The 26,065-nt window shown below is 46.7% G+C and overlaps 1 protein-coding gene across 6 annotated transcripts in view; it reads right to left on the bottom strand.

The window, feature by feature from the left end:
* Positions 1 to 26,065, bottom strand: part of LRMDA (leucine rich melanocyte differentiation associated) — a 1,268,542-nt gene that overhangs the window by 1,154,274 nt on the left and 88,203 nt on the right. The window lies entirely within an intron of this gene.

Below are 26,065 nucleotides of genomic sequence, written 5' to 3'. Positions count from 1 at the left end.
TTTTCTGCCTCCCCAGCTTCTTGAGGGGTAAACGGCCCTGTCTTTTCCATCTCATGTGCCCCCTCCTTCTCCCCCAGGCACAGAGTAGAGAATCCTGCTGCCAGGTCACTCTGGATACAGAGCTGGTGTGCAGTGAACAGGTCTGTGGTTTACACGCTTCTCTTCCCACCCGGGTGCCCTGCACTCTTCCCTCTGCTTCAGCACATCCCACCCCGAGGTTCTGAGGTGGCTGGTGCTGTGCTGTGGGTGCGTGGTGCACACACCCCCACTCCACTTTAAAGAAGCATGGTGTCTAATGCTCAGATGCCCTACACACCTTGCATTCAGATCGCCCCTCTCCCAGAGCAAAGGATAACGGGGTGAAAATGAAATTTGCTTGGGAGCATCCCTCTGGCTCCTTGGATGTCACTTTTCTGCGTATTTATGGTAATCATCCCTGCAACAAAAACAGTGACTTCACTGTTCTAAATAATAAGCTAATTTGTTACAGCTAATTACTCAAGGACTTCCTTAATCTCAATTAAAAGATCCGAGAGGATTCTTGCCCCCTCTCATGCCAGTGTTCCTGAAGATTCCCCTAATGTATTCTGGATCACAGATTAGTGGGGAGCTGAGAATGGTCCGTGCTGGGCAGAGCTGCTAAAATCCATCCCAGCAACGTGAAGCAGTGATTTATTGTGACATGGAATGTGGGACATTTCCCCAGCTTTTGTGATTGTGGTAATGAAGCTGTAAACCAAATAGCATGAAATGAGGCAAGGCCTTACAATTTAATCAGCTCGTAAACAGATCTACTGCATCAAGCAAATGACATTATTATCCATCCGAAGTAAATCATGCTAATCTCGGGAGATAAAATCAACATCGTTAATGGTCACATGTCATATTCATCAACACTAAACCATCCCCTTTGACAGATTAATCCTAACTACAGCTCCCAGGATGTATGGTAATAGGGCTTGTAGCATGCATTTCACTCCGCGCTAGGCTAACCAGCACTCTTAAGCTGCTATTACAAATAATTTTTTTATTGATTTACATATTTTAAAATGCATTTAAGGTGAGGCACCATTAAAAACCCTGTCACCCACCCATATTTCTTCCCTCCATCCCCAGACTTTATTAATAGGAACGGGAAGACAAACGCAGTAAGCCTTATAAATACTTTGTTTAGGGCACTGTTAGGGGTAATTAAGATAGGGACCACGGTTCTTTTTGGGAAGAAGGACAGGTGAGGAACAGAAGTGGTGACGGGAAAAAAGGACCCTCTTGTGGTTCACAGATAAAGGGAAATTGCAGCTTCCTTTGTTTCCTGTTTTCCCTAGAGGTGCCAGGAAGAAGGGAGATAAATTCTCCCCCAAATCTGCTCTCAGAGCCTTCCCTCTCCCCCTTTCTCTCACATCCTACCTCCACCCCATCAACTCAGCCTCATGGTATGTGCATCTGTGCCGGCATTTTCGGTCATTGTATCCTGCCTGCTGACTCCAAACATCAAATGTATTTATTTATCATGAGACTGACCTAGGATGAATGCTCCTGGAAAAGTGTCCACTACTCAAAATGTCACTTCCCCTCAACAGGCTGTGCATTATACTGACAGGCGTACTTTCAGAGGCCCCTGAATGACGAGGATGGATGGAGGGCTGCCATAGCAGCTGGCACTGCCGCCTGGGCTGAGTGAGCGAGTGGGCGGGTGGGTGAGTGAGTGGGTGACCAAATTATCCACACTGTCCCCCAGAGCACAGGGCCATGACAAGAGATACAGCACGGAGACTTTCAAGGCTGCATTTCTCAGCAGCAAGCAGAGAACAACCCACCTTCTCCAAGCCAGCCTTCCAATGGGCACTTTCGAGGGGCTTCCTGTCTACCTGGAGAGCCAGGGGTGGGTGGAGAGCAGGAAAGAGGGGGTTATCCTCCTTCTGAGTGAAGAGAATGGGGGTCCCAGGATCACCACTTTTGGCTACGCAGACCTTGCACTGCACAATGGCATTCCTAAGAATTATTCAGTGCGGCGACCCTGAGGTCACCATTGAGTCAGGCCTACATCAACCTGGTAGAAATCCAGGAAGCAGATGGATTTGAGAGGAAAGTGTGCCAGAACTGAGCTGCTAGCTCAGCGGAAGCGCTTCTCCCGATGCACTGAAGAGGCCCCACCTCGGCCTGAACGGGCTAAGTAAGAGGCAGGCATGTCCAGATGCCCCACAGCACGCCGCATAGAGACCTCCTCCTGCCAAGATGTATTTTACAGGCGGGGTGGCTGATAGATACAACAGGACCCCAAACTGCCCCGCCAACCCAGGTCTGTTTTGTAAAATTGCTTCTATTGATTAGACCAACGAATAAAATGATGCTGAGGGTAAATTAACTTCAGGGCTTGGGTGGCACCAAGTTCAAGTGGTTGGAACCCACTGAGCTATAAGAATCTCTCAAGATTTTGTGTCTGGGGTTTTCCATGATCCTCACTGAGAACCGTGGAGGTTGCCTGCTCTGATTTTTGGGGAAAGACCTGACCCTCAGCTATCTGGGCTGAGTTAGTTGGTTGAGGAAAGCAGATGGTAAACTTTAGTGTGAGTCAAAAGCACCTAGGGGCAAATTGGTACAACCACTACAGAGAACAGTATGGAAGTTCCTTAAAAAGCTAAAAATAGAACTACCATATGGTTCAGCAATCCCACTCCTGGGCATATACCCTGAGAAAACCATAACTCAAGAAGATACATGCCCCCCAATGTTCATTGCAGCACTATTTTCAATAGCCAAGACATGGAAACAACCTAAATGTTCATTGACAGAGGAATGGATAAAGAAGATGTGGTACATATATACAATGGAATATTACTCAGCCATAAAAAAGAATGAAATAATGCCATTTGCAGCAACGTGGATGGACCTAGAGATTATCATACTAAGTGAAGAAAGTCAGACAAAGACAAATATCATACGATATCACTCGTATGTGGAATCTAATTTTTTAAAATGATGCAGATGAACTTATTTACAGAACAGAAACAGACTTACAGATATCAAAAACAAACTTACGGTTACCAAAGGGGAAATGTGGACAGGGGGAGGATAAATCAGGAGCTTGGGATGAACACACACACACTACTATAGATAAGATAGATAACCAACAAGGACCTACTGTATAGCACAGGGAACTCTACTCAATAGTCTGTGATAACCTGTATGGGAAAAGAATCTGAGAAAAGAATGAATATACTTATATGTATAACTGAATCCCTTTTCTGTACACCTGAAACTAACATAACATTGTAAATCAACTATACTCCAATAAATTTTTTTTTAAAAAGCTCCTAGGGGTTTGTTAAAACACAGATAGCTGGTTTCCACCTGCTGGTTTCTTAATCGTAAGTCCAAGTTCAGGCTGGAGAATTTGCATTTCTAGCAAGTTCTCAGGTGGTCCTGATGTTGCTGGTACAGGGACCACACTTTGAAAACCAGGGTTTGGGGGCAGAAACACCTACACCAGGGAGGGGCAGAGGTGGCAGGGAGGGAGGTGTAGGTGGGGAGCATTGGATTCCCGGGTACAGGTTAGAAGCCCAGAGTTGGGCCACAGCAGGAAGCTGGGGCCAGAAACAGGAAGTGAGGTTAGGAGTGGGAGTTCCAAGGCTCTGAGGGCTTTCCTATTCCAAGTTTCTGTGACTCTGAGGATGCAAGCAAGCAAAGCAGGCCTGATGAACCAGCGTCCAGAACCGCAGAGGTCAAGGCCAGAAGCAACAAGTGTCCTGGAGACCAGAGTTGAATTTTAGCCCAAGCCCCAACTCTGACTTGTGTTTCCTGCAGTCCATCCCTTTCCCTCTCTGGTTTTCCCCTTCCTTGCCTTCTCTGTGAAGAGGGAGTGCTGCACTAGATTTCCTGCAAAATCCTTTCTGTGTCTGATAGGTGTGAGGCTATGCCAGTGTTTCCCAAAGAGCACCGGGTGGAACACTTGCTCTCTTTGAAAAATGGGTTTCATGGTCAGCTAAGTTTGGAAAAGTTTTCAAAACATAAGCCCCTCCTGGATTTATAATTTATATTCACATGTTAGGGACTGAGCCAGGCTCTTCAGAGTCCTGAAGTCAGGAAACCTGTTTAACTTTATTTAATCCAGCATTTCCCAAACTTACTGGACCACGGAATCTTTTTCCCACTTAACACCTATTAGCATCCCTAACACCTATTAACACTGGGGTTAATACAGAACATACTTTGGGAAACACTGGCCAACGCCAACGGCTGAGACGAGAGGCAGATGAATACACCAGCATCTTTTCTCCCATGCCCGAAGGTACAGCCACTTCCCCTCAGCTCCCAGCACCTTGGTGCACTAGCACATCAGCAAACATCCACTGAGTATCTGCCACCTGCCAGGGACTGAGCCAGGCACTCAGCTAATAGACAGATGGCTCTTGCCCTCAACAAGCTCTCTGGCTGGGGTAGTAGGGGAGAGCCTGTGTACAGCCTTGGTCCGGCAGGGAACTTTGAGATTCTCACCAAGCTTGTGGCCTTTGTCCCTCCTTTTCCATGGGCTGACATTAATTTACCATTGGTTTCACTAGTAGGTTTACTCTCTTCAGTCTCACCTTCCTATAAACATGTTCATTCATTCACTTAACAAAAATATACTGAGCACTTATTTCCTACCAGATACTATCATGGGATATAGTAGAGAATGAAACAGGCAAAAATCCCTGTCCTCATGGAGCCTACATTCCAACAGAGAAGGATAAGCAGTGAATAAATAAAATACATGGCATATCAGATGGTAACAAGTGCTAAAGTAGAGAGGGGGTAGGCAATGCCGAGGGAGTTTTACTATTTTAAATGGAGACGGGGATGTCAGGAAAGGCCTCGCTGACTTGTGTGTAAGAATCTGAAGGTGTGAGAGAGTGAGCCAGGTGGAAGAGTGTTCCAGGGAGAGGGAGAAGCATGTGCAAAGGCCCTGGGGTAGGAGTATGCCTAGTGTGTTTGACACACTGCTAGGAGACCAACATGGCTGGAGAAAATGAGAGAGGATGAAGAGCAGAAAAGGGTCAGAAAGATGACAGGGGCCAGAGTACTAGACCCTGAGTGGGATGGAAAGCCTTCTGAGCAGAGAAGATGACACAATATGACTTGTCTTTCAAAATAACTTAATGTGATTTATATACAGTGTATGCAAAGTCCCTGCAGAGAGCCAAAGAAGGTGATATCAGGTCATGAAGCTGTAGGTTCCTGGTGCGGGTCACGTGGCCCTTCTGCTTACAGCCATCCCCCAAATCTGCTCTCGGAGCCTTCCCTCTCCCCCTTTCTCTCACATCCTACCTCCACCCCATCAACTCAGCCTTGTGGTATGTGCATCTGTGCTGGCGTTTCGGTCAAAAGAGTGGGAAGGGTATGGGGATAGAGGGATGCAGGTACAGAGATGGGCAGGAAGCTCTGAAAGCCAAACCGTTTCACAGATGTGTAATATTTCCACTTTGTGCCAAGCACTGTTTGAGGCCCATTCACTTAGATCCTCTTTATGAACTCTGAATTAACCCTGTGAGGTGGGAAATTCCTATTCTTGTTTTGCATTTAAGAACCTTGTGAGTCAGAGGAGTTAACTGACTTGCCAATTCACACAGTTCACCAGTGGCAGAACCCAGGGCTCCCAAATTCTCTCATTCCAGTGCTCTTTCGTCAGCATCGCACTGTCCGGTATTGGGAATGGTGTCTGGACCGCCTCACTTTCCAGGGAAGCACTTTTCAGACAGGTACATCCCTTAGTGTTGACTCCATATACCCTGTAGGTACCAAGAGTCTGCAAGGTGAGTGTCTTAGATTGGAAACAGATGCTGGAGATGATGGAGAGTTGCATGTAGAAGGTTTATGGGGGAGTGCTCTGGGGATACACATGTAAGGAAACTAGGAAGACAGGACTGAGATGAGGGGAAATCTGACAGCAAATGAGACTGCAGCAGAGACCTCAGCCCCCAAACACAGCAGAATGGTCCAAGGATGCCTGGGGATGCCTGATGGGCACCTGATCCAAGCTGGGCCAATCAGAGATGGCCCCAGGAACAAGGGGTGGAGAACCCAGCAAGAGGTCAGGCTGGCTCTGGGTGTTAAATCAAGGCATGAAATCTAGAGGCAGCCATGTTCAGCCATCCAGACTAAGGAGCAGGAAAAGATGTTTGGCACCCAGAGAAAAGACTGAAGCACTTGCACAGGGAGAACAGAGGGAGCTAGCCCCCTCCTGAAGCCCTGCAGGGCTCCAGGATTTTCCTGATCCACATCCCCGCCCTTAGGTGGAGGTTGGGGACCAGGGGTGCTGATTCACCTTCTCTAAGTGGAAGCTCTGAGTTCCCTGGATGCTGCCTCTGCTCCACCAGTGTCGATCCCGATCCCCTCAGCATCCACACCTCTGATCCTCCTACTTCCCCATTTTCTAGGCTTGAGAGTGAGATATTCTCTCTGATCACTATTTTTTCTTTCCCTGGGTCCTTACCCTAAGCTTTTGAAAGTCAAAAGCCAGGGTGAGCCTTTTGTTTCTCTTTCTGCTGCCTCATCTCTTCCCCAAGGCACCCAGCATAGAACAGGCCACCTTGAAAGGAGAGGGAGTCAGGGAGAGACAAAGAGAAGGAAATAGCCAGAATTCTTAACAATTAATTAATAGTTCAAACATATTATTTTACCATGAAAAAACAGCAATTTTTAAACATGCTTTTTTCAAAACCACACTAGCCTCTGGATTTTGCCATAAGCTCCTTCCCACGTAAGCATCAGTACTCTGAGAGGCCAGAGTGAAGATCACTCGCTCATCTTGTGTGCCAAAATAGACAGCCACCGTTTCCTTAAGAAAAATTCTTGTCTTGCCTACAGCTTCTCTTCTGGCCCACTGCCCAACAGAGGTAGGGTGGCCATTCATTTGGATAAGTCTTGATTAGGGTTCTTAATTTTCATAAAAGGCAGTCAACCTGACAATCCCCCAGGTTGACCTAAAATGTTGTTTTTTAAATTATTATTATTATAAAAGAAATACTTATTATAAAAATGTTACCGAAATGATTAACTTGAAAGTGAAAGTCTGCTGTAATCTTAGCTCCCCAAGGTAACTGCTTTTAGACATTTGATCTATATTTACCCAGATTTTCCCTTCCTATCTTACTTTTTCAGTAATACTGATCTGCTTCATTCTTCTTAACAAAATTGCATTGTTTGCTTGACTTTTTTTTTTTTTTTTTGTGGTACGCGGGCCTCTCACTGCTGTGGCCTCTCGCGCCGCGGAGCACAGGCTCCGGACGCGCAGGCTCAGCAGCCATGGCTCACGGGCCCAGCCGCTCCGCGGCATGTGGGATCTTCCCAGACCGGGGCACAAACCTGTGTCCCCTGCACCGGCAGGCGGACTCTCAACCACTGCGCCACCAGGGAAGCCCTGTTTCCTTGACTTTTTAAAAATTATTTTTAAAAATCTAAAAATAGTATATAATGATAGTAAGGAGGGTTTAGGTGAACTATAGAATTCCCTCTCCCCCAAGGTTAGATGCTATCATCAATTTCTTATAATCCTTCCAGAAATGTTCTATACCCATATGTTGTTTTATAATTTAATTTTTAATACCAGCAGTATCATACAATACCTACTGTTCTGCAGCTTGCTTTTTCTCACCTAATACTGTATCTTACACAGCTTCCTAATAGTAGGTGTCACCTCCCTTATTCTTGTTGATGGCTGCACGGCATTCCACTGTACAGATGTGCTGCTGTAGTTGAAATATCGCGATCCAGTTCTCAGCCAGTGCAACACCTGCATCCCAGGTCTTTGTTGGAAACGAGCATCAAACTGTTGCTGCCCAGTCTCCAATAAAAGCAGAGCTGTTCTAGCTCATACAGCTCAATACCAAAACAACAAACGCAATCAAAAAATAGGCATGACCTAAATAGACATTCTCCAAAGAAGACATACACATGGCCAACAGGCACATGAAGAGATGCTCAACATTGCTAATTATTAGAGAAATGCAAATCAAAACTGCAATTGAGGTATCGCCTTACTCTTGTCAGAATGGCCATTATCAAAAAGTCTACAAATAATAAATGCTGGAGAAGATGTGGAGAAAAGGGAACCCTCCTATACTGTTGGTGGGAATGCAAATTGGGTACAGCCACTATAGAGAACAGTATGGAGGTTTCTTAACTAAAAATAGAACTACCATATGATCCAGCAATCCCACTCCTGGGCATATATCTGGAGAAAACTATTATATAATTCAAAAAGATACATGCACCCCAATGTGCATTGCAGCACTATTTACAATAGCCAAGACATGGATGCAACCTAAATATCCATCAACAGAGGAATGGATAAAGATACGGTACATACACACAATGGAATATTACTCAGCCATAAAAAAGAATAAAATAATGCCATTTGCAGCAACATGGATAGACCTAGAGGTTATTATACTAAGTGAAGTAAGTCAGAGAGAGAAAGACAAATATCATATGATATCACTCATATGTGGAATCTAATTTTAAAAAATGATACAAATGAACCTATTTACAAAACAGAAACAGACCCCCAGACACAGAAAACAAACTTATGGTTACCAAAGGGGAAAGGGGGGATAGGGATAAATTAGGAGTTTGGGATTAACATATACACACTACTGTATATAAAATAGATAAACAGGGGGCTTCCCTGATGGCGCAGTGGTTGAGAGTCTGCCTGCCGATGCAGGGGACGCAGGTTCGTGTCCCGGTCAGGGAGGATCCCACATGCCACGGAGTGGCTGGGCCCGTGAGCTGTGGCCGCTGAGGCTGCACATCCAGAGACTGTGCTCTGCGGCGGGAGGGGCCACAGCGGTGGGAGGCCCGCGTACCGCAAAAATAAATAAATAAACAACAAGGACCTACTATATAGCACAGGGAACTATAATCAATATTTTGTAATAACCTATAAGGGAAAAGAACCTGAAAAAGACAGGTATATATACGTATAACTGAATCACTGTGCTGTACACCTGAAACTAATACAACATTGTAAATCAACTGTACTTGAATTAAAAAAAAAAAAGGTGCTAAAGAAAAAAAAAAGCAGAGCTGTTCTAAAGAAACACTGTGTGGACTTCCCTGGTGGCACAGTGGTTAAGAATCTGCCTGCCAATGCAGGGGACAGTGGTTTGATCCCTGGTCCAGGAAGATCTCACATGCCACGGAGCAACTAAGCCCATGCACCACAGCTAATGAACCTGCACTCTAGAGCCCTTGAGCGACAACTACTGAGCCCGCGTGCCACAACTACTGAAGCCCACGCGCCTACAGCCCGTGTTCTGCAACGAGAACCCACCACAATGAGACGCCCACGCACCACAACAAAGATCCAACACAGCCAAAACTAAATAAATTATTTAAAAAAAAAAAACTTAAAAAAAAACCCACTGTGCATGGAAGTAATTTGGAGATGAGGTTGGAGTTAGTCCCCACATTCCTCTAGTATCTAGGTCTTACCCCTGAATAAAGCCAGCCATTGGTGAAGCGCACATTTAATCCCCATCTCCTGGATCTCCCAGAGAGGTTACTTCACCAGACCATGGCCCTGATTTCCAATTTCCAAGCCTCGCCCCTGCCCGAACTGTGAGGATGCCATGGAGGATGTTGACCACTGCATGACCCACACGAGATCCATGAAAAAAATGTCTTGTTTCTTCTAAGGAGCTGGTCTGCTTTTTCTTTAAGGACCACGTGACATTTGTAGCTAATCATGTTTCTTATTTTCCTTTTTTGCTTTGGTCTCCAGGAAGCCCAAAGCCCAATTTTAGTAATCACATAAAACTTGGTATGCATACCCGCTTGCCATTTTTTCCCTCTCATCTGTGTAGTCTCTTATATTTCTCCTAGATCTTTAATTTTAAAGACCTTGATTTTTAATTTTTGAACTTTTTCTGTTTTGCAGAGGTTTATTTTTGTTGGTACCATGGAAAGTCACCTCATTTTCTTAAATTGCAGAATGAACCAGAGCATTAGAAAAATAATTCTGGAAGATGCTTTTTCTGACATACCTCTTTCTGTTCAAATGCCTGCTTCTCCCCCGCCCCATTGATGTGGAGAGGTTTGGAGGGTGCCATGAAGACCACAGAAGTGAAGTGGGGCAGCCGGTGGCCTGAAGGGAGAGATTTATATCTCAAATACATAGGGCCAAAATTTATTCCTTGGCTGTCTGGGCTCCCTTGAAATGAGGTGTGAGGGCTTCCAAGTTGCTTAGCAGGGCTTCCAAGCCTCAGAAGTGCCTCTTGTCCTAACAGGACTGCCACTCCTGGGATCAGCTTGGAAACTAGCAGGGCAACTTGGGACTTGCAATGCTTTCAGAGTCAGAGCCTGGAAGGACCCTGGGTCTTCCACTAAATAAGGGGGAGGGGTGGCAGTCCCTAGAAGCCAGGAGGTTAGATACTGTCCTGTCTCCTTACATGAGAAATGGCTGTGATAAAATAATAACTGGGAACAGTAGGTGACCCAGTTTGAACAAAGGGACTGAGGATCGATGCTCCACAGCCACTGCCTGCTTTGTGAGTCCTTTTACTACAACATTATATATTATATGCAAATCGCAGCACAAACTTAAGGCCGCTTTTCATGTCAACAGGCTTCTTTGAGCCTATATGTTATATTTTACAGATCTTGGACAGTAACATTTTTCTTTTTAGTGCGAAGTTGCTCAAGGTTCATCTGAGACTCTTTTAAATTGCTGCTTTCAGAGAAATAACAATGTAAAATGACACGATGATGTATGGCCTTGTCCGGCCAACTGGGGCTGCAGCAGCCGCAAACGCCACCAAACCTCTGGGAATGAAGCAGTCTCCGGAGCGCCATTGTGCAATTGTCCTAACCGGATCATTTTTAATTAGTTGCAATTAATTTCAAGTGACAGCGTCCTGCACTATCAAGTCAGAGAGGCTCCAGTGCGTGGGTGGGGTTATTAGGAACAGACGGCTGGTGAGAGAGAAGCCAGAGGGAGGTCTCAGCACAGGGCTTTTACCTCCAAGAAGATTCCCCAGGTGGGGGGTGGAGGGATGACCATTTCCTCAGCTGGTGGAGGGAACGTCTTCCTAATGATGCAAATGTTCTGATTCTTTCTGGGCTGTGTGTAGGCCCTGCTAGGTGGGCACTTCTTATTATACCCTGTACATACGGGCAAGCGTGTTCTGCCAATTATCTCGCTTCGGTAACACCAAGTCTTTCAGCCAGATAACCTCTGCCTTAGTGTGGTAGAAGCACACCCTGAGACGAGGCTTTGGGCAGGTAGTTTATATGGGAGCTGACCCCAGGAGAGGGGAAGTGAATCAGGAAAGGGAAGAAAATGATATGGGGTGTGTTATGAAGCAAGTTAGTCCTGTGGGTACCTGGAGCTCACTCCCGCTGGGGACTCTGGGCATCAACCTAGAACCTACATCTCAGAGCTGTCCCATCTGTGGGTCGGAGGAGCTGGGATATTTATACAATGATCCTGTTGGTCATTGGTGGAGGGCTGCTTCTGAGCTGCTGCACAAAGGCGTGTCAGTGGCTGGAGAAAGCTCTTGGGCAAAGAACTGCAGATGCTGGAGCCGGAAGTCAGGCTTGGAACACCAACATGGTAAGGACAAGGGGATGGGGTGGGCTATGGCAGTGTCTGCTATACCCTCTAGGACCCCCTGTTCTTTTTTTTTTTTTTTTTGGCTGCGTTGCATCTTCATTGCTGTGCACGGGCTTTCTCTAGTTGTGGCGAGCGGGGGCGACTCTTCAATGTGGTGCGCGGGCTTCTCACTGCAGTGGCTTCTCTTGTTGTGGAGCACAGGCTCTAGGCGCGCAGGCTTCAGTAGTAGTGGCACGCAGGCTCAGTAGTTGTGGCACACGGGCTTAGTTGCTCCTCGGCATGTGGGATCTTCCCAGACCTGGGCTCTAACCCCCGTGTCCCCTGCATTGGCAGGTGGATTCTTAACCACTGCGCCACCAGGGAAGTCTCCCACTTACAGTTCTAAAGTCCTACAATTCCCTAGTACCCCTTGGACTTCCCTCTAAGGCATTTATACAGAGAGAAACAGGCAGAGAGGGTAAGGGGGATGACACGCCCGGGGCCACTGAGCCTGGCAGAGGAGAACTGGGAAGTCAGGATGCCTGCCTCTCGGTGGCAGGCTTTCCCCACCCAGACGCATCTAGGAACCCAGGCTCTTGTGAGCTGACTGGGTTTCCTTCCTTCTAGCCATATTGGCACCCTCTCCCCTGCATCCAGGATTCAGAATCCCTCTCAACAGAATGGCTACTGAGTAATGGTACATACATAAGAGATAAAACTAGAGAGAGGATCTCTCCTTAGCACCACGTTCTCTAATCCAATGTTTTGGGGGTACACGGTCACTCCTTGTCCCCTACTGAGCTGAATCTTTGGGACCAAGGGGCTAACCTCTACTTTTAATGTATTTACTACTCTAAACAGTGGATTTAAAACAAGGACCAAGTCCATGCCCTAACTTCTCTGGCTTCCAGCTCCTCCCTTAGCTCTCCAGAGCTATCCTTCACTGGTTCATCAGTAGGGAGGGAGAGGGAGCCAATGAAGCTTCACCTTTTTCTCAGGAGTAATAACAACAACTATCACACACATGTACTGAGCACTTACGTACACCATGCACTGTTCTAAGCATTTTCATGTATCATATTAACTCCTTTTACCTCCACAGCTCAGTGAAGTAATACCGTAATGGGGCAGGACCCTACGGGGCCTTCCCAGGACAGATCCCTGCCATGCCCTCTGCCTGCCTCTTGTCTGTAGAAAAACTTTAGCCAAAGAATAAATTTAATCAGAGAAGTGAGAAAATGCAAAAAGAAAGGAAAAGAGTCAAACAAGACAAAATAATAGTAGTTTAGCCATTTAAAAAAGTCAAGGACTTTTCATTTCTCCTCAAGGGCTATAGATAATATTCTGAGCCACATCCTTTGAGCTATTTTGCAGATACTGAGACCCCCACCAGGTGGAAGAAGTTAACTACATGATGACCAGACTGCAGCCATGACATAAGCTGCTCCATCTTACACAATTCCAAGAACCAGCCTCAAGGAAATGGGAACAAACCAACCCTGGAACTGAAGATTCACTGTACTTAAAGCAATCGAGATGACTGATCATACCACCCCATGACCAATTTCAAGATCACTGTTGGAGCTGACTGTGTCATACTGCACGTAGCCCCCTCCACCTACACACCCCTGAAACTCCTCTTTAAAAGCTCTTGCCCCCTAGGGCTTCCCTGGTGGCGCAGTGGTTGAGAATCTGCCTTCCAATGCAGGGGACACGGGTTCAAGCCCTGGTCTGGGAAGATCCCACATGCTGCGGAACAACTAGGCCCGTGAGCCACAACTACTGAGCCTGCGCGTCTGGAGCTTGTGCTCCGCAACAAGAGCAGTCGCGATAGTGAGAGGCCCGTGCACCGCGATGAAGAGTGGCCCCTGCTTGCCGCACCTAGAGAAAGCCCTCGCACAGAAACGAAGACCCAACGCAGCCAACAATTTATTTATTTATTTATTTATTTAAAAAATTTTAAAAAGTAAAAAATTAAAGCTCTTGCCCCCTGATTGGCAGTGGGGAGCTGGCTTTTGGACACAAGTCCATCTTCTCCCCACGTTTCCAGCCTCCTAAATAAAGCAACTTTTCCTTTCCTACCAGCACTAGTCTCTCAAGTATTGGCTTTCGAGCAGCGAGCAGCCAAACCTGAGCTCTGTAACAATATTACTATGCCCATTTTTAGAGGGGAGAAAACTGAGGCACAGAGAGGTTAGGTAACTTGACTAAGGTCACCCAGCTACTCAGCGACGGAGCTAGGATGTGAACTCGGGCAGTCTGAGTCCTAGAACCCCAGTGATGACTTCAACTACTTTAGGAATTCTGGACACCCTCTGCACTCCCATTGAGTTTCATCTCATGCTTCCCCTAAACTGAAATACACACCCACTAAAAAAAAACCCTTTCTAAAGACTCAGACTATCTGACCTAACCACTTCTCTTTTTTTCTCTTTTTAAAAAACGGAAGTAGATTACTGCATCCATTTGTGGGACCCCTAGAAATAACTGGAGACCCCAGCATTGCCTCCTTCCTCCCAGGGTCCGGGCCCATTGTCTGCCTCGGGTTAGGACACAAGGCCCCACAACAGGAATGCGTGGTCGTCCTCCAGATACCGAGAGTGCATCACTCACCTCAGGAGGAGCCAAGTTCCCCTTCATCACCCTTGACAGCACTATCATCCATTAACTTATCTAAACCCTGTGTCTGTGCTTGACCAGTCTTCCCATTTACAAAGGATGCCTCCTTGCCTGCAGAAGTCGCTTTGAAGCCACCAACTCACAACATCAGATTTTTTTTTCAGTCTTCAACACGTCTGATCTTTGAACTTCCAATACATTGTTTTCCAATGGTCCCAGAATCGGGGTGGCTTATTTTTTTTTTCAGTGATTTCCCACTAATTTTTTTCCCCTTATCAGTCTTTACATTGACGAGACTTGTGAAATTTCTGTTCTAGAGTCGAGGGTCTCTCTCACGCTGAGAGATGGGGTTTTCTGGATTTTACATCACTTTGCTGTGGACGCCCCTTTCTCGTGTTGACCCACAGGAGCCTCGTCACCACCCACCTTGTGTATTTCAGGTCAGTGAGCCTAGTTAGTGCCCTTTTTCTCTAGAGCCTGGTCAGGGCCATAAAAGGCGATCCCTTCAAGGCTGTCTCTGGGGAGCTTACGTGTTTATTGGAACACAGTTGCCAAGACTGTTCAGGAGATTATGATCATGGGAAAAAAGGTGGAAAATAGGTCTAACAAAGGGCTTCATTTAGGAAGGAAGAAAAGCAGGCTTTGGTGGGGCTGTGGAATTAAAGTGGCCAAACAGGCTTCCTGAAGAAGTTGTCAAGGCTGGAATTCTCCCAACCGTAGCTCTCAGCTCAGCGCATCACACCCACAGCCTCCTTTTATTACTGGGTTTGTCATGCCCCATTTACTCTCCCAGAATGGAAAGCACAGATAATATAACCAACCTATCCACATAATTTCCAAAAAATCAATATATGGACCTAACTATAGTATAAAGGAAAAATCAAAGGAAAGTAAGCTATAATAAAAGAATACATATTTCAATATGTAAATGCTCAGCAACAATGAGGAAGTTGAATACTTGCACCTAAACATAAAACCACAGACTGTCAGTGCTTCTGGCCTTGGGGCGGGGGGTGACTTAAGGGCTATGAGTATTGTGCCCACATGAATGGCGGTTTCTGAAATGATGACCAACTCTTGGTAAGGTTCAGTACAGAGATTCAGAACAGAAGACAATTTCCCCTTCAGCTGTCACAGGAGAGGCATTCCTAGACAATTCAGTGTATATTAAAACCATGCAAACGTATTCTGTGTGTATATGTAAAACCAAGCTAGGTTTAGACTCAGGTCATTGTAAACAGATTTTTCCACCAGGATCACCGTCAAACCTGGGACCCCTCTGCGGTTGTGCAGGTTGTGCACTGCACAACCATTTACTTCATCACGTAAGTGAATAGTGCCCCCTGGGGTTGCAGAGTCCACGGCAACTTGCTCAGAATTTTCGAAGTTGCATGGGATGATGAGAGAATTCTTCATTGCATGGGACTGTCCTGCACATTGCAGCATGCAGAAAGCACTCCTGGTTCCCTCCCCACACACTAAATGCCAGCACTGTCACAACAAATTACCCCCTTAAATGTCCAAACTAGCCCCTGGGCAGTACCGCCCCACTGAGAGCCGCTGCCTTAGAGGCATCTGCAGCCAGCCTCTCCCACCGCAGGCCGTCCTCAGCCTCATCTTGACTCCGCTTTACTGCTTCCTTCGTTCATCGTTTCCTTCTCACTCCTGCCCCAGTCCAGCCTTATGGCCTCATTCCTGAACCAGCAGAGGGACCCGCCTGGGCTTCCTGCTTCTGGCCTCAACACCCCCAATCCAGCCAGGGAACCTGCCCAGCACTGCAGTACACAGACCTTTCTCTCTCACCCCTGCCCTCAGAATTCATCCCCGCACTGACAGTGCTTCTTGCTCTAACCCCATCTTTTCATAGTACTCTTTCCTCCTCCCCCCTCCCATTCTCCAAGCATTCCCGCCTCCGTGCCTTTGCTCCCACCATTCCCCTTCTCAGCCAGGCCAACCCCACCCTCCACCCCACCTGCTCCCTATCTCTGCCCTTAGGCGCCAGCTATTCACCCGCCTTCCCGGATGTGCATGTCAGAAGCACTGTGCTCCCACGGAGTTTCATCTGTAACTTTTGTAGACCCATAGCAACTTTGTAGCGTGTTTTTCTCCCTCTGTCACAGTTAGAATCTCCCAGAGCAAGGGCTTATTTCCCTTGGGGTCCCAGCGCTGGAGATCCATGGGACTTGAGGTTGGTTGGGTGCAGGGCGGGGCCAGCCTAGGAGGAACATGGATTTAACCAGTGGGCTGCTGGGAGCCTTTGGCTTGCTAAGTGGGGACTGACTTGAAGGGGTGGTGGTTTCAACGGATTGCTCTGGTGAGGCGGGCCACATAGTTCTGGGGCAAAGAGCGAAGGCTGCTGCCATTACAGGAAGGAAGGAGGATGGCGTGGTCTCCTGCATGGAAGAGGAAATCAGTGGAAGCCTTGAATTCATTCCACCTAGGGTGAGGGAGGGGTGTGTGTGCGTGCGTGCGTGCGTGCGTGCGTGCGTGTGTGTGTCCGTGCACTCTCGCTACTACTACTACGCTGCCACTGCTGTGTCTAGCAGGAAAGCAGATGTTTAAACCCTTCATTGTAGCTTCATCACACCCGGGGTTGGGGATGTGCCCAAGGCTAGGGGTGGGAGTGGAATGGGGGGCGGGATTGGACAGGGAGGACCCTGAGATTTTATTCTGGCCACTTTGAACAAGACCAGGTGCGGGGTGGGCAGGAAAGGGGAGTCCCAACTCCCAGCTAAAGCTGAACAGTGGTCCGCAAGCCCCGCACAGGGCCTGACTCTAATATCTTCTGATGGGACAAATTGGTGAGCACGACTATTAGCTGGGTGACATCAAAAGGCATTAATCTCTGGTTCCCGAGCAGGACCAGCCCCACATGAGTGCCTCGCACCCAGTCATTATTAAGACTTTAGCCCAAGGGTGTAATAAATGTTTTATGGCATGCAAACCAAGGTAATGGAATGCAAATCCCATAATACAGCCATACATTTATCTTCTAATGGAGCAAATGATGATGTATCGTATCTGAGAAGAGCTGCCGATAGGGTCTGCTTAGGAAATGTAGAGTTACCGACCCAGGGTGGCCCTGCTGGGGTGGTGGCTTGGGGTGAGCGAGGGTGGGAGCCGAGCTGGGATTGCCCAGCAGCAGTCAAGCTCTCGTGCACACAAACCTCCTGGACAAGCCCACTGCTCTTGCACTCGCACCCTGAAACGCCCTCCTTTGGGGGCATACCTCGAACATTCTGAGGCTTAATTACATGCCCTTTTCAGAATGCCCCGCCCTCCCTGGAGCCCCTGTCCCCACCCAGAGCTGCATACCAAGAAGCTATTCAGCTCATACTGGCTTTCCAAAAATAGGACCACATTAAGGTGTGAAACGTTAAATGGGATCGAGGGGCACGGGGCTATTTCTCCTGTGGAGTTAGGACTTGGCGTTGGTGCTGTGTTTATTAAGAGGTCAGCACTGTTCAGTCGCAGCCCTGGGGCTGGTGGGGAAGCCAAGCTGGAGACCCGGGGCAGCTGTGGCCTTGGGAAGGGCTTTGGGCAGCCAAGTCCCCCAGATCTTTCTGACTGCTGCTGTTTCAGAAAGAACTTTCTGAAGAGTCCAGTTGACCAAAAAGAACATGGGATCCCTTCTGCCGTCAGAGGGCCTCTTTATTCCTAAGAACTTCCTTAGTGCCTTCTCTTGTCCAGCCCCAACCCAAGCACACAGTACCTGGCAGGACAGGGGCTCATGGGCCTAATACTGATGTCTAAGGACCTCTCCTGTACCTAGATTTATGAGGACACCAAGAAGTTTAAGACCTGTCTCTGTCTTCAAGGTACTGATGATCTGACTAGGGAAAAGGACACACATCTGAAAAGAAATTAGCAGTCAGGAGGCATATAGTTTAAGAGTCACCTAAGTGATATATGTGAGGGATATGAGTTCCCTTGTAAGATTTCTCAGGAAAAAGAAAAGACATCACCATTAAGAAGAAGGGAAGGGGAGTGAAAACCACTGCCCAAGAGGAATTCTGACGGAGATTTGCTGTGGGCTAGAGGTGGTGAAGACCTCTTAAAATGGAAAAGGCAGGACTAGGCTCTTCCCCCAGACGTCTCGTGGTAGGTGTACAATTCACATTGACTTTTGAATGCCCTGAAAACAACAGTTGTTCCCAGAGGGCTGGGACTAGATCTAGAATCTGAGCTTCAATGCTTGGCAGGTACTTTTGATCTTCTAATATGCCCTTTTGTTTTACAGAATAATATTAACACTAATAATTAATTGAGAAATTAGATCAGGCCCTGTGCTAAGCACTTAATTATCTCACTGAATCTTAAAACGACTCAAAGAGGGAAGTACCTTTATGATTCCTGTCGAGGAATCATAACGAAGAAGCAAGTGTCAGAGAGGGACTTGCCCAAGGGAGTAAGAGCTGGGACTGTAACCCGACTTCTCTGCCTGCAGAGCTCATCCTACACAGTCCAGCCTTCCAAATTGAGGTGACAGAGGTCACCTCGAGCTGTGTTGAAGGGCACACAGCAGTTGGTGTGATCAAGGGAGGGCCTCTGGCTTCAGGCCATGCTGCCTCCTGCACCACAGCGAACAGCCTTTGGTTTCCACGTGTATGTTTTACCCCAGGAGGAGTCTCCGCAGGTCCACTGTCCAACCCTCCGTCTACCTCCAACTAATCTGTGCCCCAGAAGGACACTGTCTAACACTGTCTAAGATAAACTGAAGCATGGATGAACACAAATAAAGGTAACAGCGAATCTGGTATCTGCAATGATCTGAGCCTACCCCAATATAAAGATTCTCATTGATTTACCTGTACCCGTGCCTCTTCTCAAACATGGATGCTCTAGGTTAACTGCCCTTTTGAAGGATACTCGGGCTAGGATGAGTCTGCTCTTGGTTCTGCCCTGGTTTGGCCTGGTAAAGCCCCAGAACTGGCCTTTATGAAATATTATCTCCCAAGGCACAGAAAATGGGCCAAGCTCATCTCTGGGGGAAGGACAGTAGCCTTCAGCTCTGAATTATTCAGGCTGGGTCTGGAGACAGGTGTGGGTACCCAGCAACCTGAACAGGGCCAGGACTGGGGTCCTGGATGAGAGGAGCCTAGGGGGCAAACTGAAGGAAGCATTCACTTTCAGAGCCACACTAGTGCAGGTCTTTTTAAAAAGTGCCCTATGATTATGTGCTCTAGCCCCTCTATTGCCAGGGCTTGACCCTGAATTGCTGACTACCACAAATGGGGAAGCGGAAAGAAGCCTACGTCTCCTTGGCCTCAGCTGTTGAGTTAGGGGACAGACAGGGTGACTTCCAATTGGTCTCAGTACCTAGAAAGCTTGTAACTCAGAGACTGAATCAGGAACAGAAATTCTAAGGAAACTGACTTACGCAAATGTAAGCAGAGATAAAACTTGAGCCGTTCACTGGCTCACCTAACTGAAAGTTCAGGGGCTGTCAAGCCTTAGACAAGGCTGGATCCAGTCACCCATCAACAATCTTTTTCTTTCCATCTCTCAGCTCTGCTCTTCTCGAAATTCTTCCTGGGCACAGTCTAGTTGAAGGTAGAGTGAGGGTCACTTGAACCTGGGATAATACACACACCTAAAAACCGAAGCTGCTCATGGTGGTGCAGGAGACAGCATGACGTGAAGCTAAAGGTGCCCCTGCAGGAGAAAGTAAAGGGATGCCTTCACTCTGAGGTTCAGGAAGCATCTCCTGTGTGAGAGCAAGATGGCGGCCGGCAGCACCGGGCCCACTTCTGGCCAACCCAAAGGAACAAAGAATTTCTCCCTCCTAGTAGTTGCACCAATAGCTCTCATTAGCCCAGCTCCAGTCCCATGCCCATCACTGAACTAACCACTGTGGCCACGGGGCTGACCTGCTCTGAGGAGCTAGTTCTAGTCTTGGGCTGAGCCCAGAGGACTCCAGCCATTTCACCCCATTTGAAACCAGAGAGACTTAGTGGAAGAGATATGGGTTCCCCAAAGGAAAATCTGGGTGCTCACAGAGGAGGGATGAATGCTAAGCAGGCAAACTCAAGAGCATCATCTCAAGAGCTGGAGACTCTTCTAAAACTCTGGCCGCACCCAGGCCTTCTCTGGGGGCCCGGAGTACCTGCCACCCAAATCCGTGTCATTTGTGAGCATCCTCTGGATTTCATCCTTCAGGCATGAAATGCTTCTTGCTCATCTTCGGCCACCTGACGCCCTCCCTGAGGGGACTGGTCAATGACTTGTGCATTATGGTCACTCAGTAAGAATGCGCTGACGTTATGAAAGAATAAATGAGGATCTGTGCTGGGGCTGGGCCCCAAACTTTTATTAACTGCAAGGTTAAAAGCTATCGAGGGTCAGGGCACTGCAAAGGGGCAGAAGAAGTGAGTCAATTAACACCTGTGTTTTTATTTCCAAATCAAATTGTTGCAGGAGGTTTGGGATGATGTAACCACTCGGCAGCGCTGGGGTAGGATTTATGAGCTATGGTATGTGGAGCAATGGTTTGAGTAGGCAGCTGCTGAGAGGCTCTTACCCTGACTGCCCTCTCTTGAAGTCTCCCTAAAATAATGGTCTAAGGCATGAAGCTACCTTGGCCGTTATAAACCCATCCCCCTGTGCCCAGGGTGGATCTGAGTTGAGTCACTTTTTCTTGGGCTGGTTTAGAAGGGTGTCTGGCTGAGGGATGGCTTCAGGCTAGGAGGGGAAAGAAGTGGGAATGTTAGGGAGTTGGGGGGGCGGGGAGGGGTAGACAGGCTCAGAGACTGATTCAGGCTCCCAGGAAAGAGGACACGACCCCACGGAGCCTTCTTAGGTTGGTGTGCATTTGAGTGGCCAACACAGAGAGTCCACTTGTTAATGTCCATTCATCATCTCCCATCTGAGATGAGCTGCATTAGCCTCTGCTGGAAGTTTCTGGGAATGAGGCTGGTGTGGCCAGACTCACTGGCCACTCCACGGCCTGCTGTAGGGCTTGGGATGGAGGGAAGAAGGCAGGCTTCCCCTCCAGCCCTTCCCACCAGTGCCTGGGTTCGAATAACAGATTTTCAACTGGGCCATTAAATGCTGATTAAAGTACAGAAGAAAAGAACAGGAAAAAAAAAAAACAACATCGAGCATTGTACATACATACACACTCCCACCCTAGGCCCCCCTTCCTTTTTCCCAAGCTGCCTCGAAGTTCTTTCCAACCCTCCATTGGAAATGCTATAAAAGGCCAGGTTAATTAAGTCCTATATATTACCAGTGCAAACACTTCCAACTTTATTCCAGCAGCTCGCTGAGTGAGGAGGAGGCCAGGCAAGGTCCAGGCAGCTCAGGGTAATAAAACAGAAGACTCAATTACCTTGTACATTTGCAGTTTTTATAAAATCATTTGAAGTTCTCCCAATGAAAAGCACGGTGAGAGGGAATGGAATCTCGAAATCCAGCAGGAGTTTAGGGAACCAGGGATTTTAGAACAGCCATGGATAAGTCATCTTGTCCATCCCCCTACTTCTGGGCAGGGAGGCCCCCTCTAAGGGTCAGTTCAAGTAAATTATGGAGGAAGGAGAAAGGGAAGGGAACTCCCCAGTCATGCATTGAACGTCCACTGGGTCTGGAGGACTATACTGGTGCTTTATGTAACTCACTCAGGTAGGCATTATCCCCATTTACAGACGAGCAGACTGAGACATCAGAATGGGTCCTTGGTACCCAGCCAAAGAGACCCAACACCCAGCCTACTGTACTCTAATTCCTGTCCCTCCCTTTAAGCTACCAGGCCTACTATCTGCATAGCATGGCCCAATGTTAATAGAACAGTGTCCAGAGTCCATGGGTTTAGATTCAAATCCCAGTTCCACCACTTCCTAGCTGTGTGTCTTTGGGCAAATTACTTAACTTCTCTGAACCTTACTAAGTAGTTTCCTCATTTATGAAAACAATTTTAGTACCTTCCTCACAGCATTGTTAAGAGGATTAAATGGGATGGTGTGTAAAATGCTCAACCCGGAGCCTGGAGTATGATACATATTGGTTATTATTGTGATTATTATACTAGCTATACCTCAACTTGTCATGACCAGGTCATTACATTTTCCAGGGTGATAGCTAGTGAACCAGTTATACTAGCCAAACTCATGTGCTAAAGAGTTAAAAGAGCTCTCCCAGCTTCTTCCTTTACACCAAAAGGACCTAATTCACAAACGGATTCTCCCACTTCTGAGTGTCACCAAAGGGCAGGAACTTCTTTATTACTGAGGAACCACTTGTTTCATGGGGGCCACAAAATAAGAGCTATATAAAAGTAAAAAAACAACTTACTATGTTCTTCAATAAATAGAAACTGTTCACTATGTCTGTTCTTTCAGAAATGGGAGTATAAAACCTCAATTCAACAGCAGCCCCCAGAGGGAGAAATTAGTCTCTGGGCTGTAGCCACAGTGACCCAGAGCAATGTTTCCCAGAAGGCTGGAGAGAGTTAAGCCCAAAGTTCTCTCATCTTGATCAAACCATTCAGGGCCTCAGGGGAAGCACCTGGGTGGGTGGGGCTGAACGGCTGTGCAGCCGGGGACCAACTGGAGAGGCAGCGTCTGGCACGTGGTGAACACTATATATTGCCTGAATGAGCAAAGTTGTAAAGCATGGGCACCTCTTAGGTCCTCCTGTGTGGACAGCTTCCTCTAAGGTGGGCCTGTGAAGTACAGTGTATTTTCCAAAAATGGCCACAGTAATATTTCCAGTCCCACCTGCTCTTCTAGAACTTTGACACTCTCCTATTGAGAAGTGGAGTCTACTTCTCCTCCCCTTGAAATTGGGCAGGGCTTTGTGACAACTTAACAGAATGGTGCAGTCATGCTCCCGTACAACTAGAAGAACTAGTCAAAAAAGGCAACGTGCTTTTAACTGGTTGTCTCATGGGAATCGAGCTACCGTACTGTGAGGAAGCCAAAGCTATCTGGAGAGGCCTCAAGCAGAGATTCTGGCCGAGAGTCCCAGCTAAGGTCCGAGCCAACAGCCAGCACCAGCCACCAGACACATGAGTGAACAAGCCTTCAGATGACCCCAGCCCCCAGTGGCTGAATCACCTTCAGCTTTTGAATCTCCCAGCTGAGGCTTCCACATCGTGGAGCAGAGATCAAGCATCCCTGCTGTACCCTATCTGAATTTCTGACCCACAGAGTCTAAAAGCATAGTAAATGGTTGTTTCACACCACTGAGTTTGGAGTAATTTTTAACCTAGCAATAGATAACCAGAATAGCCAACTATGGCTTTCAATGCCAGGTTCAGTTCTGGGGCCTGCTATGTAAGAGGGTCATTGACCCACTGAAGAAATTCCCATGCACTGTAGTCAGGGTGGGAGGGGCCTGGAACTCTGACCTAGATGTTGAAAGCTGGAGATGGGGGCTGGTATGTGGGGTGGGGAGAGGACTGGTCATGACCTTCCTTTCCCTGAGGAAGGGGCAGGCTTGTTCTGGCATCACTGCGGTCCAGTGGAAAAGGAATAGCCTCTGGAGTCAGACGGCCTCTCACTAGCTTTGTGACTTAGACAAGTCAGCCTACTTCTCTGAACCTCAGATGAAGATAATAATGTCTCTCTTGCAGGATGCTTGTGTGGATTACATGAGATCAATAGAGGTGACTTGCCTGGCACATAGACCCTTAATAAATATTCTCATAAAAGGCCCTTTTGTTGCCCATTCAAACCTGCAAATAAATACAAGGTGTTAATGAGATGCTGCAGGACATTTCTCCTGGGTTGAGGGTGGTAAGGAGGATTAAAACATAACTCTCTTCTCTCACGGTTTTAATGTATAGAAAATAGGCATAAGGTGGTGAATGTGGATTGAAGTCCCAGCTTTATTAATAGCAATAAATGTCCAATAACTGCCACAGGAAGGGCTGCAGTTGGAGCCTGGAGTTTTCTCTGTGAGGACATCATTAATTAAGGATTCAAATTCTCTGTAGTGAAAAAAAAAAACAAAAAACCTCCCTGCAAACAAAAGTCCAGGACCAGATGGCTTCACTGGGGAAGTTTACCAAACATACAAAAAGGAACTTACACTGAATCTTCCCAAACACTTCCAAAAGACTGAGGAGGAGGGAATACTCCCAAAGTCATTCTATGAAGCCACCATCACCCTGATACCAAAGCCAGACAAAGACACTACCAAAAAAGAAAATTGCAGGCCAATATCTTTGATGAGCACAGATGCAAAAATTCTCCACAGAATATTAGCAAACCAAATCCGATAACACATAAATAAGATCATACACCACAATCAAGTTGGTTTCATCCCAGGGTCACAAGGATGGTTCAACATACACAAATCAGTCAATGTGATACACCATATCAACAAAAGAAAAAACAAAAACCACATGATCATCTCAATAGATGCAGAAAAAGCATCTGATAAAATTCAACATCCATTTATGATAAAAACTCTTCCCAAAGTGGGTATAGAGGGAACATATCTCAACATAATAAATGCTATTTATGACAAACCCACAGCCAATATAATACTCAACAGTGAAAAGCTGAAGCCTTCCCACTAAAATATGGAACAAGACAAGGATGCCCACTTTCACCTCTTCTATTCAACATAGTATTGGAAGTCCTAGCCACAGCAATCAGAGAAGAAAAATAAAAGGTATCCAAATTGGAAGGGAAGAAGTACAATTGTCATTATATGCAGATGATATGATATTATATATAGAAAACGCTAAAGATGCCACACTAAAACTACTAGAACTGATCAATGAATTCAGCAAGGTAGCAGGGTACAAGATTATCATATAGAAATCTGTTGCATTTCTTTACACTAACAATGAAATATCAGAAAGGGAAAGTAAAAAAACAAACCCTTTTAAAATTGCATCAAAAAATAAAATACTTAGGAAGAAACCTGACCAAAGAGGTGAAAGACTTATATGCTGAGAACTATAAAACATTGATAAAGGAAACTGAAATTGATTCAAAGAAATGAAAAGATATTCCATGCTCTTGGACTGGAAGAATTAATATTGTTAAAATGGCCATACTACCCAAAGCAATCAACAGATTTAATGTGATCCTTATCAAATTACCCATGACATTTTTCACAGAACTAGGACAAATAATCCTAAAATTTATATGGAACCATAAAAGATCCAGAATTGTCAAAGCAATCCTGAGGAAAAAGAACAAAGCTGGAGGCATAACCCTCTCAGACTTCAGATAATACTACAAAGCTACAGTAATCAAAACAGTGTGGTAGGGACTTCCCTGGTGGCGCAGTGGTTAAGAATCCGCCTGCCAATGCAGGGAACATGGGTTCAAGCCCTGGTCTGGGAAGATCACATGCCGTGGAGCAACTAAGCCCGTGCACCACAACTACTGAGCCTGTGCTCTAGAGCCCACAAGCCACAACTACTGAAGCCCGTGTGCCTAGAGCCCGTGCTCCACAAAAAGAGAAACCACAATGAGAAGCCTGTGCACCACAAGGAAAAGCAGCCCTTGCTCACTTCAACTAGAGACAGTCTGCGTGAAGCAACGAAGACACAACACAGCCAAAAATAAATAAATAAAATTTAGAAAACAAAAAGCAGTGTGGTATTGGCACAAAACCAGACACATGGATCAATGGAACAGAATAGAGAGCCCAGAAATAAACCGACAAACCTACGGTCAATTAATCTTTGACAAAGGAGACAAAAATATACAATGAAGAAAACACAGTCTCTTTAGCAAGTGGTCCTGGGAAAGCTGGACAGCTGCATGTAAATCAATGAAGTTAGAACACACCCTCTCACCATGCACAAAAATAAATTCAAAATGGCTTAAAGACTTAAATATAAGACATGACACCATAAAACTCCTAGAAGAAAACATAGGCAAAACATTCTCTGACATAAATCATACCAATGTTTTC

The sequence above is a fragment of the Lagenorhynchus albirostris genome, chromosome 16, assembly GCF_949774975.1.
Source record: "Lagenorhynchus albirostris chromosome 16, mLagAlb1.1, whole genome shotgun sequence".
Lineage (NCBI taxonomy): Eukaryota > Metazoa > Chordata > Mammalia > Artiodactyla > Delphinidae > Lagenorhynchus > Lagenorhynchus albirostris.
The sequence above is the reverse complement of the archived record's forward strand: the minus strand, read 5'-3'. Positions and strand labels throughout refer to the sequence as shown.